This window comes from Peromyscus leucopus, chromosome 17, assembly GCF_004664715.2.
Source record: "Peromyscus leucopus breed LL Stock chromosome 17, UCI_PerLeu_2.1, whole genome shotgun sequence".
NCBI classification, from domain to species: Eukaryota; Metazoa; Chordata; class Mammalia; order Rodentia; family Cricetidae; genus Peromyscus; species Peromyscus leucopus.
In genome coordinates, this window is record NC_051077.1 from 18,106,290 (window position 1) to 18,114,175 (window position 7,886).

Consider the following 7,886-nt stretch of genomic DNA (forward strand, 5'->3'; position numbering starts at 1 on the left):
CTTCTGGAATGCAGGCGTACATGCAGCAGAACACTGTATACATAATAAATAAATAAATCTAAAAAAAAGAAAGAAAGATCTTGAGTTAAAGGAAGCTTGTGCTAAATGGAGTTGAAAACAAAAACCAGGGGCTGGAGACATGGCTCAGGAATGATGAGTACCTGTTGCTGTTACAGAGGATCTGGGTTCAGTTCTGAGGACCCACATGTCAATTTACTATGATCTTTAACTCCAGTTCCAGGGCATCTAATGTCCTCTTCTAACCTTCTTGGGGACCAGGCACATGCAGGGTGCACAGACATCCTTGCAGGTAAAAATACTCATAATGTAAAATAATAATTAAAATAAATAAACAACAGGAATGGTCTCTGACATAAGGATAAGAATTCACCGGGCAAAGGCAGGAGGAGGGAGGAACTGGAGACTGAGCAGATATGCCCAACAGCAGAGGGTATTTTATTCACTGTCCTATACTTCAGTAACTCTAAAATGTCATAACATCTGGGCTTCCAGTTTGTGTTAAACAGTGGACGATAAGCCCCCCTGTGCACATAACAACTACATGGGGCACGGCTGTCCCTTTGAGAGAGCATCTGCTCTCCTGCTCTCTCGATCTTTACCCATTTCCTGACACCAGACCTGCTTGACTCCCCTGGCTCATGTCTTTAATCCCAGCATTGCAGAGGCAGGCAGATCTCTGTTAGTTCGAGACCATCCTAGTCTACATAGTGAATTCTAGGCCAGCCTGGGCTACAAAGTGAGAACCTGTCTCAAAAAACAGAAAGGTTTTAAACCAGGTGAAGTGATGTACAACTTTAAACCAGGGACTCTAGGAGGCAGAGGCAGGAGGATCTCCGTGAATTTAAGGCCAGTCTGGTCAACACATCAAGTTCTGGGACAGCCAGGGCTACACAGAAACCCTGTCCAAAAAAAAAAAAAAAAAAAAAAATCTGCCTTCAGCCTCTGGGACCAGCCTGCCCTATGCCTAATATCTTACCCAGAAATATGAGATCCCTGATCCCTTGATCCTAAGAGGTCCCCATTAGCCTACCTTTCCAGACTTTCTCTTAATGCCTGTCTACCTTTGCTGTCCTTGGTTTGTGGGCAGTAGTTTGTAGCCTTCTATGTAGCCTGGGATTTCCCCCCTCTGATTTGACAAACAAATCAAATTCCCAGTCAGCTTCTGGCAGCCAACTGGGAGAAGGGGGCTGGCACTATGAGGTTCCCCAGCAGAAAGCTTGGAGAGGAGCCCAGCCCTGTCCCCAGGAGGAAGGGAGTATTTCTCGGCTCCCACGGGCCAGCGTCTGGGGTAAGACGCGAGCCTCCACCCTGCCCAGGTAACTTTCCCTGGCCAGTCTGTTGTTAATAGACACAGAGATTAAACCTAGCCCCTCCTCCCTTACTCACAGAGTTTATTCATAAACTGGGTCAAAGCTGGGGGAGTCCATAGTCTCAGCCCATTACCTTGAAAGAGTCTGAGCTCCTAATCCCAAATGAGACCAATGACCAATCCCAGCCTGGAGAGGACACAGAGGGTAAATAGAAATATTAACCTGGAGACAGAGCACACTCTGCTCTGAAAATGTCTAAGTCCAGGCCAGGAGGCTTCCTGGCAGAAGCTCAAAGACACTAACCCCTCACAACACTCCATCCAGCCCCATGCATCTTGACCCTTGCACCAGGGAGAGAAGAGTCCCTGCGCTTTTTTTTTTTTTTTTTTTTTATCCTGGAGCTGAGCACCAAACCCAGGGCCTTGGGCTTGCTAGGAAAATGCTCTACCACTGAGCTAAATCCCCAACCTCCCTCGCTTTTATTAGAATTAAGGAGAGGCATGTCCCAAGATTTGTCGCTGAAGGAGTATGAGGAAGTGAAGCGAAGCTGGACACTCAGGCAGGGCTCATTCCATTTTCTTTTGGCAATACCTGCCTGGTACTAAAGTCTCCCTGCTGCCAAGCCAGAAGAGGTTTGGTAGGTTCACACAGGTGAATAATCACAACCTCAAAAATACCACAGCTGGAAGGAAGCCAGGAGAACGTCAAGGTCAGTGATACACACACACCCCTTTCTGTTTCTTTCTTCCTTTTTCTTTTTCTTTTTTTTTTCAGATTTATGCAGGAGACAAACAGCTTTATTAAGGATTCCACCAAAATTTTGGCAAACGTTTTTAAAACATATTTGTAAACATTATGCTTCCCTTCTCAGCTGGCGATGCTTTAAAAAGACAATACAAGAAAACAACCATCTGGAACCAACGTTATTAGTTCAAGGTCCTTGTATATATAGGACCACAAAATGTATGCTCCCACATGCTAACACAAATGAGAGAGTTCTAGTCAGCAACAACAGATAAATGCCTCGGCAGGAAGTTGATGCTGTTGGATGAGTTATGGTATGTTGTGGGTAAATACATCTGCTCTTTTTCAAGACATATTTTTATTATTTTATGTGTGTGCGTAAATGTATATCTGTGTGTGCCTAGGGAGGCCAGGCAAGGGCTCCATATACCCTGGAGCTGGAATTGCAGGAGGTTGTGAGCTGCCTGATGTGGGTGCTGGGAACCGAACTTGGATCCTCTGGCAAAGTAGCAAGAGCGCTTAATGATCGACCATCTCTCTAGCTCCAGTATCTGTTCCTTTTTTCTATTCATAGTACCTAGGATTCAGAAGAAAGCAACCTATAAGCATGTATGTCATGTAGACACCAACCTCTTGCTTATTTATACACTTCTATATTTTTTGAAGAGAGATGTTAAGTCAGTGATTTTGTTTTTCTTTGTTGAGCTAGGGATTGAACCCAGGAACTGGCACACAGGAGGCAGGTGTGTTACCAGGAAGCTGTACCCCCAACCCTGAGCCCTAGTATTTCAAATAGCTTTTCCTGGGAGAACGGGTAAGGGAGCCCATTGTGATTCAAAGAAACAATTCTGTTTTTGTCTTATACACGCAGGCTTTATTTTGGTCTTTTTATTACAGGAGATCGAAAACTCATGTGTACTAAGGACGCACACTGCCACTGAGGTATACCAGCCCTTGCCATTTATTTTTCAAACACAAGATTCTGTGATAAAGATAAACCTGTAAGCTAGCAATCATATCCAACCCTCCCCTTTAGAAACAAGAGAAATAAGTGACTAGAAGGTAAAGAGATACTATATAAAAGCCAGGTGGGTGGGGGGCAGGCAAGATGGCAAAGTGGACAGTCCCTTGCACATGGGTCTGACAATCTTAGCTCGATCCTAGGACTCAGCAGAGAACCAACTCCTAAGATTTATTCTTGTGCTTTGCCTTCCACTTATATACTGTGGCACACGTGTGCCTGCACTTACACACACACACACACACACACACACACACACACACACACACATTAAAAAAGAGTATTAAAAAGTTATTTCAATACTTAGGAAATGAAGGCAAGAGGATCAGGAGTTCAAGGCCGTCCTTGGCTAGACCGTGAGTTCTAGGTCATACTGGTCTTTATGAAGCTTTGTCAATAAAATGGAGTCAGGATAAAGGAAGGGAGGGAGGGAAGGAAAGAGAGAAGGAGGAAGGGAAGAGAAAGAAAACCAAAGCCTGGGCTCAGGTGGGAGCACTGTCAGGACCCCCCCCCCCAGCATCTGGCACCCCATTTGGCACCCCATCTTCCTCACATTAATGAAATGGCCCCGAGTCTAGCCACGTACATCATTGCCCAGCTACAGACAATGTTCCACATAATCTTGCAGGAAAATGTAACCACGGAACGAAGTTCTCACCGGCAGAAGGAGAACGGAAGCAGGGCTCTGTTTCTTCCAAGGAAAAGGCTTGCCCTTCCCCCTTGGGGACAGGACATAGGACTGGCAAAGATCTACTGCAACAAACTAATAAAATCCCTCCATTGCAAGAAAAGAGGGACATGACTGGAGGCACAGCCAAGGATCATGGGATCTGCTTTGGTTCGTGGAGCTGCCTGGAGAAGCAGATCCGAATGATCGGGAAGCCGAAGCAGGCAAAGTTTTGCAAGGCTGAGGCTGTGACTGCATTGTAGTTTTGAGACCCTGTCTCAAAAACAAGCAAATTAATAATTCGAACCCAAATACCTGTTATTGTCTCGTGATTTCCGTGGGTCATTCTGCAGAGCAAGTCTCTGCTGTCTGCCTCAGGATCTCTCAGGAGGTGGCAGCCAGCACTGTGGTCACCACAACAGTGAACAACATCCACTCTCAAGCTCACTCTCCAGTGTTGTCAGAGAGCCAAACCTAGCTCCTCACCATGTGGTTTCTCCACGGGTAAGTGTCCTGATGGCATGGTAGTGACTCACCCTCAGAGCAAATGACCCAAGAACCAGAGTGGCCAAGAATTAGACATTTTTGTTTGTTTGATTTTTCTTTTTCCTGTTGTTTTGTTTGTTGTTTGTTTGTTTTTGTTTTGAGACAGAGTTTCACTGTGTAGCTCTGGCAGTCCTGGAACTCCTGTTATGGACTAGGCTGGTCTCGAACTCACAGAGGCCGGCCTGCCTCTGCCTCCTGAGTGCTGGGATTAAAGGCTTGTGCCACCACCTTGCGATTGGTTGTTTTTTCAAAACAGGGTTTCTCTGTGTAGCCCTGGATATCCTGGAACTCGCTCTGTAGACCAGGCTGGCCTTGAACTCAGGGACTTGCCTGCTTCTGCCTCATGAATGTTGGGATTAAAGGCATGTGCCACTATGCTGCACTGTCTTTTAAGTATATTATTTCCTTTGCTGTGTCAAAGCGTCATCTTTTCATAGAATCCATGGGTGTGTTTTTGCTTTTGTGGCCTGTGCCTTTGGGGTTTTATCTAAAGCTGCATTACCTAAACCAGTATCTTGAAGTGTGTTCCCAGCCTTTTTTTTTCTCCAGAAGCTGAGGACCAAACCCAGAGCCTTGCGCTTGCTAGGCAAGCGCTCTACCACTGAGCTAAATCCCCAACCCCTCCCTAGCCTTCTTCTAGTCACATTCTAGTTCCAGGATTTTTGTTGTGTTGTGTGTGTGTGTGTGTGTGTGTGTGTGTGTGTGTGTGTGTTGTTGTTTTGTTTTGTTTTGTTGTTATCTGGGTTTCGGTTGGTTTGTGACAGGGGTCCCACCCAGCAGCCCAGGCTGACCCGGTACAGCAGTTTTGCCACCTCCGCCTCCCAGACGGTGCTAGGATTGGAAGTGTGAGTGACCACCTCCGGCTTTGGATTTCAGGCTTAATATCCGGATCTTGGATTCACTTTGAGTTGCTTTGGGGGTTTGATGATAAGGAGAGATCTACTTTCATTCTTCCGACACCGTTTATTGACTGTCTCTTCTCTGCTGTTCTTGGTACTTTTCGTTAGAAACCAGTTGGCCGTCTGGGTACAGATTGGTTTCTGATGAGCCAAATTATTAAAATGCCCAAGGCCAACCCATCTCCAATCTGCTGCGCCCACTGCCAGCCATCATCTGAGGCCCTGAACTGTAGCCTTGGTGTCAGGAAAGATAAGGGTGGCAACTCACCTCGGGAGAATTTACTGGGAGCTGAAATGGCATGCACAGAAGTATAAATTACAGACCACGTGGTACCCACTGTGGCAGGCTTTTTGTAAGGATAACCCGGGATATTCACAGCTCAGCTAGGCAAGTGATCTGCATAAGCACCTCCATTGGCCCGGCCTTCTAGGTGTTTTCCCACGGAGGAGGCCGTGACTCCGTTTTAGCCTGAGGGGAATGGGTAGGGAAGGCCCTTCTCCCTTCCTGTCACTTTCCCCTTCAAAGGCTCTTCCTCTTTCACAACTTTGTGCTAGGGGCACCTAGCTGACATCCTTAAGAAAGCAGGATCAGGGGTTGGGGATTTAGCTCAGTGGTAGAGTGCTTGCCTAGCAAGCACAAGGCCCTGGGTTTGATCCTCAGCTCCAAAAAACAAACAAACAAAGAAAGCAGGATCACAAGCCGGGCGGTGGTAGCGCACGCCTTTAATCCCAGCACTCCGGAGGCAGAGCCAGGCGGATCTCTGTGAGTTTGAGGCCAGCCTGGGCTACCAAGTGAGTTCCAGGAAAGGCGGATCTCTGTGAGTTTGAGGCCAGCCTGGGCTACCAAGTGAGTTCCAGGAAAGGCGCAAAGCTACACAGAGAAACCCTGTCTAAAAAAAAAAAAAAAAAAAAAGAAAAGAAAGCAGGATCAACTATCACACCTGACCTGGAACCCATGAGTAGAAACTGCCATCTATCTAATAATACATGTTGTGCACACTTGGAATTTGATTTTCAATCAGAATTAAGGGTTTGTTGTTGTTGTTGTTGTTTTACTTTGTAGTTTTAGGTCGTAGAAAAATGGACAGGAAGCATCAGAAAATTCCCATCTTCTTCCTGTCTCAACGCATGCACAACCTCTTCCATTACCAATATCCCCCACCAAAATGGTAGGTGTGTTACAACGGTTTATAACCTATACAGATGAGGTGGCCCCCACTTTTAATACCAACTCAGGAGGCAGAATCTCCGTGAGTTCAGGGCTATCCTGGTTTACAGAGCAAGGGTCCACGCCAGCTGGAGGGTGTGGCAGAAAGAGAGTTGGAGGCCAACCCGGGCTTATGTAACCTACACACACACACACACACACACACACACACACACACACACACACACACACAAACACATTGAGATGACTCAGTGGGCATGACTCAAGGCACTTGTTACCAAGCCTCTCACACTGAATTTGAGCCCCAGAACTCAAACAGTGGAAGGAGAAAAGTGACTTCCACAAGTTGTCCTCCGATTCAATGCTCAAGCAGTGGCGTGTACAGCACCCCACAACTGGGGGGGGAAGAGTTTCTGTACAAGAAAAACTGAGAGCTGAAAGGACGTGAATGCTACACAAATCTGTAAGCCCTAGAAGCCAGTAAAAGTTTTTAAGCAAAGGAAATAATCAGAAAAATAACCCTGGGTCACTATCAAATCAGAGTACTATTTCTCTCAACAACTGCAGGATTGTTACAGGAAACAAGGCCTATCAGAAGGATTTCTGGAGCACATTTTTCAAACAGAATCTCTGGGCTCAAGCTTGGGTGTCCGTAGATGTCACATGTCTGCCATTAGCGTGATTCCTGTGACTCTGACGTCAGAGGCATAGAGGAGGATCAGAGAGGCCATTAGGAAGTCTTTGCAGTGATCTCATTAAGAACCCAGAGGAAATGTGTCATTCCTGAGACGTCTTTAATCCCAGTATGCAGGAGGCAGAGGCAGAGGCAGGCCGATGATCTCTTTGATTTCCAGGCCTGTCTAGTCATATATAGTAAGTTGCAGCTCACCCAGACCTACATTCTTAAAACCCTGTCTCAAAACAAACAAACAAAAGGCTGGGTGGTGGTGCTGCACACCTTCAATCCCAGTACTAAGGAGGCAGAGTTCAAAGCCAGCCTGGTCTACAGAGCGAGATCCAGGACAGGCACCAAAACTACACGGAGAAACCCTGTCTGAAAAAACAAAAACAAACAAACAAAAAAAAAAAAACGGAGAAGGCAATTAGATCTGCATGGGACACAAGCCCCCAGACTAGCTCTGAAAGAACAGAATTGTTAAGGAAGGAGTTGATAAACTACAGTGAGCCCTCCACATTGTTAAATTATGCAAATATTAGGAGGGAAAGACGTTTTAACCTTAAGGGATGTCTAGCTTACTTGCAAACACCATGTCGCTGCCCACAAGGGCCTTCTGAATTTGGAGACCATCTGACCATCCCCAGAGATATGAAGACTGCCTTTGTTCCAGCAGCTCTGTGGTGCTGGGCAAGACATTTGATACTTTAACGACTATACTTTGAAATGGCAAAGCACTCACATGCATTAGCTTACTTAGGTGCCAGGAACTCCCCAGAGTTAGGGAAAGTACTGGGTTCCAATGGACAGATCAATAGAGGGATTAAAAAGTGT